The sequence below is a fragment of the Anoplopoma fimbria genome, chromosome 2 (assembly GCF_027596085.1).
Source record: "Anoplopoma fimbria isolate UVic2021 breed Golden Eagle Sablefish chromosome 2, Afim_UVic_2022, whole genome shotgun sequence".
NCBI lineage: Eukaryota > Metazoa > Chordata > Actinopteri > Perciformes > Anoplopomatidae > Anoplopoma > Anoplopoma fimbria.
This window is the reverse complement of record NC_072450.1, coordinates 23434798-23447943: the sequence shown is the minus strand read 5'-3', so window position 1 is coordinate 23447943 and position 13146 is coordinate 23434798. Positions and strand designations below refer to the sequence as shown.

At 38.6% G+C, this 13146-nt stretch overlaps 1 protein-coding gene across 1 annotated transcript in view; it reads left to right on the top strand.

The window, feature by feature from the left end:
• The window catches only part of LOC129106361 (protocadherin-9), a 183695-nt gene that overhangs the window by 49124 nt on the left and 121425 nt on the right, over positions 1–13146 (top strand).

Here is a 13146-nt window from a genome sequence, read left to right as displayed (position 1 = left end):
TTCTACATTAGACACTGAACTGACACGGACTCTGCTCTCTCCATATCTTCTCCATCTTTCCTATAAAATGTTATAAGTATATTATGCCTCTTAGTTACTGTGACATTGTACCCACAACATCATTAAATTCACAGCCTAATGCAATGCTAATATTCATGCCATTTCTAGTTGAGTAATACGTATTTGTCTCATTACCTCCATGCTTAAAAAACACAGTGCTTGATAGTCATCTGGGGGTTGGTGGAGGTTTGCTTGCACACTGGTGAATCTCAACGATGTCAGTTTTTCTTACTCTCTGTTATCAACTACAGTATATCAACATGGGGACCTTTTTTTATTTTTTATTATTAGTCTAACTATATTTAATATACTCATTTTCAGGCATATTTTATGCTGCCCTGATGTTATTGATCTGTGAACTATAGCTGAGTGATTGTAATATACATAACAAATAAGGGCAAAGATTCTGAACCGCTAAAAATCAATTCTAGCTTACAAATACGAATACTTTATAAATACATATATACAAATATGCAAACAGTATTGATCCGTGAATTTGACATTGTGCCAGGGCATTGTGGGATATATTTGTCATTTTTTATAAAGTCTAATGGAGAAAACTGTATCATAACATGTTGTTCAACAAATCATTGCCTTGCAGTTATATTCTCATTAGTCATAGTCTTAGATTTATCTACATTAAAAATTCATTACCTGTTGTGCTCCCTTGGGTCCAACATCAACAAAAGGGAAAAGCTAACAAGACGGAGGTATAGACACAATGTAAACACAGGGGAGTGAAGTCCCTCCTACCTAAACTCCCCTGAGCTGGGATCAACCGGCTGAGAGAAATACTCCAATGTGCATGCATTATGGGAGTAGAGAGCCACAACTTCTTTCTGTGAACGTGCTTGGTAAACAGCTTTATTTGATATGAATAGACTGCTATGTTTATAATCTCTATAAACAGATTCCACATTCATTCTTTTATGCAGAATCTGCAGACAACGGGACAAGATTTTGGTATCGGAAGCAATTATGGTTTCTGTTTGTAGTCTGAGTAGTATTGACTAATCACATTGGAGCAGGCTTTGGTTAATTGCAGGTAAACAGTTCGTGTGGAGAGCCAAAGAGGCGGAACGCATTGGCCTAAATGCAATCTCAAAATGCATTGACTATTGTCTGACGATAATTTAGCTTTTTATTGGTTTGAAATTGAATGCCACAATCCGATTGTACACGTCCCCTCTCAACTCCAACTCCAGTCTTGCATTTCAGGTTGCTAATCGGACTGTAAACAGTGAGCAGCGCAAGGAAAAGGAATTCTTGGCCAGGAAATATTCACTGACTTATTAGAGGCTTATCCGTCGTCAGATAAATACAGTCGCAGTAGCCCATAAGACGCCATCATGATGTGGACATCGTCATATGCCAATTCAGCAGTCATTGCCCAACCCTAGCAAAGTCTGAATACTTCATCCCCACATTTTTGGCTGTGAGCACAAGATCAACCTTTTCAACCTCTGCCTGCCATATTCTCCTGCCCCTCTACACAGTCACACATACTATCCTCAGGCCAAGTTTGACTATGTTAAACTCACAGAATCCTGGTCACAAAGTGAAAGCAAGCATAGAACAATCTTACTGTTAAGTTCCTCTGGCAGCCTGCTCTACACTGTGAGTGCTGCAAAACTGACTCTTTCTTTTTTTTCTCTCCTCCTTTCTCTCTTTTCCTGTCTCTCTAATGATACAATTAATCAGAATGTTACAGATGCAGTAGTTCAACATGTAAATATCTCAGATGGTATCCCTCAGGAACCCCTTTAATGTCCATGAAGCGGCTTGGAGACATTGTTCCTGAATTTATGCGATTTCATCAAAAGGAAACCCCATAGGTGATTTGAATTAACAGGAAAAAAGAAAATCTTTTGTTACCAGTCCGCTGGTAACACAGCCCCTTGTCGCTTGTGCGACTACGTCATTGCGGCTTCTCTTATTAGATCACAATTCATGTTAAGTTCCATTAGCAAATGTGACTTTCATCTTCGCTCTGAGACATCTTTCTTTCATACTCCCCAAACATATAAATGGTTGAGGGAGCTGTAATAAGATATATGGGACAGTCTATGTGTTGTGTCTCCCTACAGTCAATATTTGGACTTTAGTCTGATTTAATGAACAGAATTTCTCAGAGATCTCTCCCAAGCTGTATTCAACAGGAGATCTCTCTGGCTTCGTTAAAGCACAGCGCTGTTTGCTTATTGGGCCTCAATGGACTAAAAAAGCTCAAAGACAAACACATGCATGTGCACACACACACACACGTATACACACACACAAACACACACTCACACACTCACACACAAAAACACATACACTTGCACACACCATCACCACAGAGGAGGCCCCTTTCTTCCAGCCCAAGAGGGAATGATGACTCTCATTATCGCCTCAAAGCAAGATGGCCACAGCGCCCCTACTCAGCAGCCCTATTAAGTTACCAGACAGCTTCATTGTATTGGTGTTCGATAATTTCCTTTCCTCTGTCATTCGTAGTGCATCAGGGAGTTGCATCGTGAGGGAGGGGTGGGGAAAGCAGCAAGAACTAACGTGAAAAGGCACAGCTGGCTGAAATTACGCCCTCCCATGGTTGGTGAATCTCTGGGCTTTCTGTTGAGCAGTTCACACTAGCACCTTCCTTTCGTTAACTGTTTAATACCATGCTAAAATCATGTGCACTGGAACAGATGCTTGAGTTAATCATGTAATCTCGTCCCAACACACAACAAATGGCATTCTCTACATATGTTGTTTTTCGGGCAGGATAAATAGCCTATAGAAAAACTGGGAAAAGTCACCTTGTAGACTGCATATGACCGACTGATTTATTGGGAGTTTTTCCATGTTCCCCAGACTCAAAGAGATCAATATATGTACTGCCATGTATATTTATTACCAGTGTCTGGAACGTTGGAGTTTCCAAATGTATTACAATATTGACGTGCAGGGAATCCAAAACAATCAAAGCTGTATGCCCGTGAGGATTTTCTCTTATGCCACTGAAAATAAACTATGATACATGAACTTCTCTTTCTTTAAATTTTCAATATAAGAACAGAGTGTGACTATAGCTTAAGCTACTTCTTTTTTTTGTTAAAAAAGTAAGACAAATGACAACTTTTGGTTACACGATGTGCATGAGCAGTGTAAGCATGCTCTGTTCTAGCTTTACAAGCAGGTATTTCAGTTTGAAGAAACATCTGAGCTAACAGAGAGAACAACTTTCTGAGATGCATGCAGTTCAACGTGCTTGCGTAGGTTTAATCAGCTTTGATTACCAACCTTTAAATGGCAATTTGAATTGAATGTTACGTAATGTCATTGAAAACAAAATATGTGTGGTAAAAATGAAGGGGGGAAGGAAATTATGCTCACCACCTCTTGACATATTTTTTTTCACACCATTAGAGAGAGACACATGCCGTTACTCTGTACTGTAGGAGATGAAATAGCTTTTTGGGTTTTAGTTTCCAGAATATGGAGAGAGGTTTTTGTAAAACTGTGACCTTAAAAAGTGACACATCCTATCACAATCACTTCTACTGTTCATACAGTAACGGTGCAGTTTGGCGAGCAGTGCAAGGTGACATTAGGCAAGTTGTCAAGAAAAATCCTTGTAGGTGTCACTGTGGAGGCTGCAGAGGAGCCAATGATGAACACGGTTACGTGGTTTACTTTTATGGTAAATGCATTACTTTTTAAAATGTGCTCATTGACCAAGCTGGAAACTTGTAGCCATTAATGTTGACAGTATTTGGACCTTTTAAGACACTGTGATTGAGTGCTCCATGTACAGTAAATCATCTACGGGTCTGAGCTGAGACCACAAAGGTGACGTCAGGTAGTTTGGAAATGCAATAGCCAGTATTACTACTTTTTACTTCAATTCGTAAACTACACAGTTTTGGAGCTGCAAAACTCTTAAATTCTTCTTTACGATTCATTTTCAGATTTAGATTTAGACCGCTGTTCTGTGATTCTGGGTCTCAAAAGCTTGGCCAATGATAATGATAATGATGGGCATTATCATGTTATGAACTGTAACTAAATGTGGTACAGTGTCAATTCCAACATCTTATGCATTATGGAACTGTTTTTCTTGTGTTTTAACATAATTCAAGGACAAAGTTTCAAACTCTAAAAGGCCATATTTGCTACATCACACATCTAATGTATTGTTAATGTATGATGCATCTTGCTGCTGATTGGCACATTTGCCAGTAGTAGTCCCAGTTTGGTTTGACATGTTCCCTTGCTATTGGTGCTTTTTTCTATATTTGATTTCTTTTGGGATTTGTATATGAATCATTCACAACCAGAAGAAGTGGCATAAATTTTCTTTTTTAGAGGTCATCTTTTTGATCTTTCACAGTAATTGCTACTTTTTATAAAAGAAATAATGTGCTACATGAAATACTTTCCAAGCTCTAAGACGGGATGCCTCTAAAAAATTTTTAAGAAAATAGATTTTTGCGATTTCTGTATTTAGGAATGTGGATATTTCAGAAGATGCTTCTTTTGAATTCTTTACTATTACCAAGGACTCTCTCTGAGCCCCTATATTGGATATTGCCTTGCCGCACAGTATGCATCAAGCTTATGTTACCATTTTGAATAGTCTTCTGTGAACCAAGTTAAAGAAATCACCATTCTAGACCACGGTAGCCTTTGTACGGGATGTTTTTTACTGCAGCAAAGCTTTTCTGTTCGGATTTGGAAACTGCTGCATGTTTTACAGGCTCTGTTGACAAGGAAACTTGAAGGTGAGATTCAACAGTGATCCGAAGAAAGGTGCAACTGTCATTGTGCATGTTTTCCTGAGACTATGTCGCAGAGTGGAAAATGTGATAAAACCACAGGGAAGAGGAAAGGCCAGGGGTGTTATTACTTTTTATGAAACCGATGTTGCTCTTTTCTTAAACTCCAAATGATAACGCCTCTATACAGTACATTACTATGCTTTAGTCTGCCTTTCTGCTTCTTGAACACCAATATTATATTCATGAGAAACACTATGTGTTATTGTCTTATTATGGTAGAATATAAGCTAGCTAAAAGTATTGAAATTAAGCCAAGGAGTTTTGCCTTGGGAAAGCTAAATGTGTTTACATTCAGCAATTACTAAATAGTACAAGCTGTCTCAACAGTAGGCAGTATTTTTGTTCTCTTTTCCTTTTTTTTCAGCACTGCAAAGCACACATAAAAAACCCACACTCACACTTTTCTTCGCATTGGTTGTAATACTCTTATCCAATCCCTCATCATCTATGTTGTGTCTTATATTGCATATGTGATTCCAGTTGTCCAACACACACAGAGTAATCAATAAAAATCCATGAGGGCGGAGTCATACACACTGTTGCTTATGACATATTTATGTATGGTGGTGGTTATTGGAGACAGATGCACAGTGTTCGACCCATGAATGCTTGCACTGTGCATCAACATCCATTGTGTCAGTTGAAAAAAAAACACGTGACAACTATTCATAAAATACTGCTTTATTGTATACCTCCATTTGGTTAGACTGTTAAGGGTTTTTGTACTTTTCATGATAAAATACTTCCCCAGGGGCCAATAAGACAGCAGATAATGTGGGGAATGAAAAGGGCCCTTCCGCACTTCCTATCCCCTACATCCAGCGCCCTTGCTTGGACCACACCCATCTTTGTATTCAAGCTTCATTCTGATCTCAACTACACATCTTTAAAGGTTTTTGACTGCATCTTGCATGGTTGCGAAGCTAGCGTGGTCACAGACTGTTGCGGATGGTGAGCATTGTCACACTAACTAGTCAAAGCAATAATATAACATCCACAATTAAACATACTCATACTTAAGAAGATATTTTCTTTACAGAGTGGAAAATGGTTAACTGCCTCGAATCATCTTAGTGAAGTCAGGAGTAATGGCAACGACCTGGATTAATCCGCACTGGCTTTGTATGACACACTACTTACTCTTCTCACTGTCTGACTTTCTCTGAAGGTCAGTTTGGCCATTAGCCTAACACTGCGTGCCCCACCTCTCCACTCCAATTCTCCTCATCTCCCCTCTCCTCACTTCCTCACTCCTCCCCTCTTCATGGTCTGAAGAGGGATGTGAGGGGACTAAATTTATCTTCACACAAACCAAAGCTAAGATGTTAAAAGAGAACTCCTGCCAGCTCGGTAACCCCGTTCAGCTTCACCTTTGCGAGGCCTCTGTCAAAATAACATTTGGCCATTTCTCCTCTACCCTTCCCTCCGTCCTTCTTTCTTTTTATCCTCCTCAACTCGATCCTCCCATCCCCTGTTTTATTAACAACGGAGCTGGTGGCTTGTGATAACTGGTCACTCCTCCAGGCGTTGAAAGGCAAGGACACTCTATTATCCTAGCTAGATGGATGGGTTGAAATATTGCCTGCAACTGGTAGAGCCTGCCAAATCCTCCAGTCTTAAAACCTCTTTGTCTCTGACAAGGAGAAACATTAGTGAGAGGGCCAGGATCTTGGATGGGGATACGCTTCTATGAATTCAACTTGGAGAGAGTCAGGCGGACACAGGAGTGCATATGTGTGGAACGGAATCCAGAAATCGCATGATGTCTTTGTTTACTCTATATCTAAGAGAAAATGTGCAAAAAGTGGCTATTGCTATTGTAGCCTATAACTCTCTCTGTCCTCCCAGCTGTGCACCTGTATGACAAAGAGAGGGAGAAAGAGAGAATACTTTGTATACATTAAAATGATTAACATGTTGCAGGAAGACAGACGGTCAGCCAGACAGCAGGGTCACTATTAATTAATGTTGTAATTATCAGTGACCTTTACCACACTACAAATGCAGACTTGTTTCACCCTCTGTGTCTCTGCCAATACATTTATTGAAATTAAGCCTATTTGCAACTGGCAAGGGTCAGTAGTTTTCGCATCTTAAAAGCTTTAAAGCTTTGAGAAAAAGCTGTTGTGTTATAGGATATCTGTGCTTCTATATTTCTTAATCCTTTTGGCAGCATGGCCGTTAGTCTTTGTAGACATAAAGAGAGATAGCATAAATGCTACCTGATGCCTTATAGCTCTTGCCCACCCGATGGATCATTATGTGAGGTTTTGAAAAAAGGGTGTTGAGACCCAGGCGGCAACCCCTGGGTCTGTAAAGTGAAGCCAATGCGTAAGTGCCTTAAACCTGCATTCTTTTTCCAATAGCCATCAGGGATGACTTGTCTGGTTGCAAAAAGAAGCTTGATTGTATAGAAATCAGTGAGAAAATGACTCGACTTCTCAATGGATTATTACCTCAGTAAACTTTGTAAACAAGAGTTAAAGGTCTCAATTGCTAGATTCAAGACTTCTTCAATACAGTCAATTTTAGAGTAAAATAGACCCTAAAGCAGGGTATGCTTTAGGATGTGGCTACTTTGTTAATGACAGACTGCTAACACAACATTGTCCGGTCTGGGAGTTGTTTGTGTCTTGATTTTTGAACTTTAACCTTTTCACAGTGTGTTTCAGTTCATGAAAGTTAATAGCAACATCTGGTCGCTAAAAATGTCCTATTCACATTAAGTTGTATGTAGCTCCATCTTCTCGCTTCACATCTGGTTCCAAAAAAAAGAACCAGATGAGAACCAAAAAAGATTGCGATGACCAAATGCCGAGCTCTAGGCTTCATGACGGCAGTCCACAAACCAATGGGTGATGTGACGGGGACTACGTCCACTTCTTACTACATCAAAGAGTACGAAACATACATTTATTCAGATTTCGGCAAAATCCAGTCAGTTCAGCATGAGACAAACAAAGTAGATGCAGACGCATGAACCAAACTATTCTATTTTACCAAAGAATTTGCGCAGTATAAGACATGTGCTTTGTAGCTGACAAGTCTGCTGAAAGTTAAATGACAATATTTAATCCATTATTTCGTGTATTTACATAAGCAACACTACGTTATAATTGAAAATGGGAAGTCGCGCTCCTTGTCACCCGCTCATCACAACTTTTTGCCAGAAGGATTGCCTCGTTTGGTTTGCAGCGCACACTCTCGCTTTAGTGCAGACAAGAATTTGAGGAGTATTTTTTTTCAAATAAATCAAGGGATATCTAAACGGCCCAAAAAAAACAACAACTCATGTTTTGGGGCAGCTACAATCTTGAGGGCAAATCTATGTTTATGGGCTGTTTACTTGGAATATAGCAACAATGGTCAATTGTTCTTCAAAAAGCTTCTTTGTTTATGTTCAGTTGAGAACATAAACAAAGAAGCTTCAGTTAAGTTAAGTAGCTTGATGATCTTACACAGAAGGCAGGGAGTAGGTCAGGGAGGATGGATACATGGATGGATGGGCATACAAAGCATCCGACTGTGACACAACAGCTTGAGGTCTTCTATTTTAGCTATGATGTTGTCCTTTGTGACGGCCCCAGAGTCCTGTTGCCCTGGTACTGTGTTTGTGTGTTTTCCAGGTCTTTGGCTGGGTGGAGTTGAGGTGCAATAACCCTAACATGGAACCTGTCCAGTGTTCCTGAACCATTCAACACCGCCTGCCCAGTCGCCCGTTGTAACATTCTTATATTAGTTAAATTATTGCATAGGGCAGCAGATGTTTTTTTGAAGTGTTTATATTCCATAGTCCAGTCTTTCACTACCACTTTGTAGTATATTACTAAAGCCAGGGGATTCAATGAACTTGGACAACTCTTGTTCACTTCACATAGTCCATTTATGAAGAGACACAGCTTAAACTTGGATGTATCAGTCTGTGTAAGAACACCTTTATATACAACCACGTTTTGTTCCGAGGACACTATAATGATCAGTGCAATTTTTCCATTTAGAAAAGTAATAGGTTATCAACTACATCCAAGTTCACAAGCAATTCAAAGAAACATGTCAATCAAACCTGTGAATGAGTATTACTCCCTTGACACGAAGTAGGCATTCAACTAAACATACCAGGTAGAGAATCGAACAAGCCACTAAAGACTCTTACCTACACATTTTCTACACACTGTGCACATTGAACTGTTAATATGCACAATTATAAAAATGTGCAAAAATGCTTTCAAAACAATTATTCCTGTAGAAGAAAAGTACAAATTTACTGAAATGAGACTTCTCTGTTTCTGAATCAGCCTCCCTTTAAAGCACAAGATTCACATAGAATGTCCATTTGGTATCTCTCACAGAAATGTTCAGCTAGAAGTTTATCACTGCCTCAAGGACTTCTTTTTACACGGCATGCTCATCGTCCATGCTTTTTTAATTGAATTAAGGAGCACTCAGTGTGGCATCTCTGTTATTGTTATCTTGTAGGTGTACAGGGTTATTAAAGAGGGAAGCATGTTAAGTCATTTGTTATCCCTGGCATTCTAATAAACATGTTAGCTTTGGGCAAGGCCTGCAGGTTGTCTGTGCATTTCAGATTGATACTCTTGCCATATCTAGAGCTATACACCTCATTATACTAAGAGGATGCTTAAGAGGAGATGAATCTGGGAGAGAGTGTGGAAGACAAAGCAGGAGAGATGAAAACTGCTCCACGTATTGGTGCTTCTTTTTTTTTTTTATAGGAAAGAGTCAGGAATGCGTTTCAAACCATGCATGCTCAAGAAAGAATTTACTGAAATGTATCTGCAAATTATGTTGTTTTGCCATTGGGTATTTAGAAGGGTATGTGCAAAATGACAGTCAAAAGGGAATAAAAAACACATACAACAACAATACATCCTCATCGCCCCAATTATTCCCAACTGAGATCTACGCCTAGTTTGCTAACTTGTTTTTTTACAACTCAAGCACTGGTTCTTGACACATATAACCCCATGGATTTTGTGTCAGGGAAGGCTTGATTTTACTAATTGGTGCCAAAGCTGTTAATTGGAGCTGTGGAAACACGAAATGGAGAATTGGAAGATTCTCTCATGGGAAATATGTGTGTTTAACCTCATTTTCCACCTTTAGTCATTGTTTTTCTAACTATCTAACTGCATAGGACATCAATTTGTTGTCACAACAAAACGGCCAGTAGAGAATTACAATATGAAAGACAAACAAATTACACTCAGCCCTGTATGTATTAAGAGTGAGATCTAAAGGCCTTAGCTGTATACTCCCTTAATTGTGACACAAGATGATTATTACAATGTTTTTTGACAGTTTGCAATGGAGATGCAATCATTTCACTACAATATATAAACCTCTCTATGAGGAACTGATAAAAATATGTAAGCTATTGTGAGAGGATGAGCTCATGACAAAAAGTGCAGAAAATGTCTACATCTACAAAAAGCTTTACAGATTAAATTCATTGACAGCACGTCCTCAGTGAAGTATGCTAAAATGCAGTCACAGTGGCAAAATATCAGGAGCAAACTATATTTATATGATTGTGATTCAGATGCCACTTACAATGACCAATATCAAGGAATCATTGTGTCCAGTGCTGTGATGGCTCTTTCCGCAGATGTTTTGTTGCACTATTGATGGTTGTGCTATCTAGAGAGCTCTCCTGCTATTGGTGCTTTATAAGATCTAACGTGCTTATGAAACAGAAAAAAAACATCTAGGGAATGTTTTCTCTGACTGTGATCAGCTAATCTCTTCCAGCCATGTTACTTCCTCCTAAGGGTCATCCCCTCAAATGCTCAAGTGATTTTCGATTGACAGCAACATTAGCCGCTTTCAACTCCCTGTCACCCTGCGACGGCCTCATGCTGTGCACCTTGGGAAATACAGTACGTACAATTTATCATGGGAAATCATCATCAAAAGCAAACAGAGTAAGCAAACTAAGTAAAAAAGCATCAAATGTGAAATAACAGCATTGGAAGAACATATTTTTCCTCACTGCTGCAACAGTTTTTGTTTTTGTTTGGAGTTGTTCGCTCTAACCCAATATGTCGCAACACTGACAACCAAACAGCATTTTTATTTAGTTATCTATCTATTTTGTGATGTGGTTTCAGAGAGACAGATTGTCAACTCGCACACATCACTGCTTGGTGAAAAACATGTAGATCCGACACAATGTTCTTTTTAAATGTTCCACCTGATTTTGAAAGGGCTTTATGAGCCTTAGAGAAGTTGAGAATCTTCTAAAACCTTGAAAAAGCATGATATCCTTCAGATTTTCTGAATAGTTGCACCACTTTATCATTTGCTAAATGGCTGTTGCAAGCTGAAATATAGTAGCCTATAATCTATAAACAAATATATAATAGAAATATTGTAATAATGATACCTTAACGGGGATAAGCATATTAACAATTTAAATTTACCACATTCATGTATAAAAATATAAGTAAGCACTTTGATTGTAGTTCAATGATTGTAATTCAGCTTTTTCTCTTTCTTTGTATCGTCAGCCATATTTATTTTGTCACTGACAAGTCACCGTATATTTATTAATAGGGTCCATGGGACTAAGTGTCATCATCAACAACTTTCCAGTGACAAAATTCTGCCTCACAGGCAGCAGATGCTGCAGCAGCTTTTAACATGTTGCCCAATACTGAGATCCCATGCAGTTCAAGTGAGGGTGCTAACAAAGTGTCTTGATATGTATAGCATACCCACATGAAGCCAGCGGTGCAGACGACAGTGCGTTGGAGTATTTTCAGATGTTTGACTTGTTTAAGTGGACCAGGATCCTTTGTGATATATACGAACCCTGCATCTGACACTGCAACATCAATTGTTGTGCTTTAAGAATCATTTTGAAATATTTTACGACGTTGTTGAAGGTGGATTTAAGCAGCTTTTCTGCTGAGTTCACAATTCAACCATAGCAGCATATAGGTTTTGTTACTAGTTAGTCTTCAACTTCATAGATTTACTTTTGTAAATTGAATTCTTTCTCAGTGCTCCTGTTTCCTTTTGTGCATGGAGTAGTGACAGCACGCAATGTTAGCGTTCATTGCTTATTTATGAAGCACAAATGAGTAAGAGCTATTATATAGTATCAGGTGCAATCAGCACCTACTCTGTTCTACATTACATATCAGTATATCCTATAACTATTGAAGAGTTTTCGAGAGCATTCCTCAGCTACAGATAAAACATTTTAAGCAGAGAAAAGCAACAAATGAGTAAAATAATTGGTAATGAAATTTGGCCATGGATTGTCGCAATCAGCTATCAGGCAGCACAATCAGACTTGTCCTTGACCACATGTATGCTCCAAGCTGCTGAGTATTTATTATATTAATTTGAATTGTGTACCAAATAAATGTTGGTTTATTTCTTAGTTAACCACAGAACTGCACTCTTCAGTTGTTGGCATTTATAATAAAGAAGCGGTGGTTATTATGAGCCTATAGATACAGCATCCATTTCACCAATTTCACATTAGGCCCTGGTGTAGTTCCAGTTATTGAGAAATGCAGTCAAACTTTTAATAGGTTTGTGCAAGGACATTGAAAAACACAATTATAGTCAAACACATTGTGGTCCTTTTGAATCTTTAAATATGCTCCTTCCAAGTGTATTTAAAGTAAAATTCGGTGGAATTTCACACTATTTAGAATTTTAAGGTCTCTTACTCACAGCCAATCTAATCTCATCTAAATGTTCACATGGAAGCATGTGAAATTAACAGAAGAATTGTTACAGAATTTTGGCAAACCATAACCTTGGCGTGCTAATGAAGTAGAGGATTTAGGTAATTCATGTGCCCATCAGATATTTTGGGTGGGGCCCAAAGTGTGGCAGAACACATTTGGCTAAGAGTTCTTATTCTAGTCATGCAGACTTGCCAAGTCCCATATCTTAATGCACTTTCATTTGCACAACTGAGTGGGTGATGTCAACATTTGACAAATCAACAACAAACAAATAGGTCAAGGAAAAAATTTGACTTTATACTCCAACATACAATGCATTGTGGGTTAACCTTTTGTTATTTAGAACAAAAGATATTGGTTGAAAGTCACTAAAATATTGTCACTAGATATTAGTTTGTTGAAATAAGTTAATCAGATATGTCCCTGTGCAACATCAAAGGCACAGATTACGGTATGCATTGATAGAAGTTCTCTTGAATACCTATGTTGAATACACTTATTGTAAGTCGCTTTGGATAAAAGCGTCTGCTAAATGACTGTAA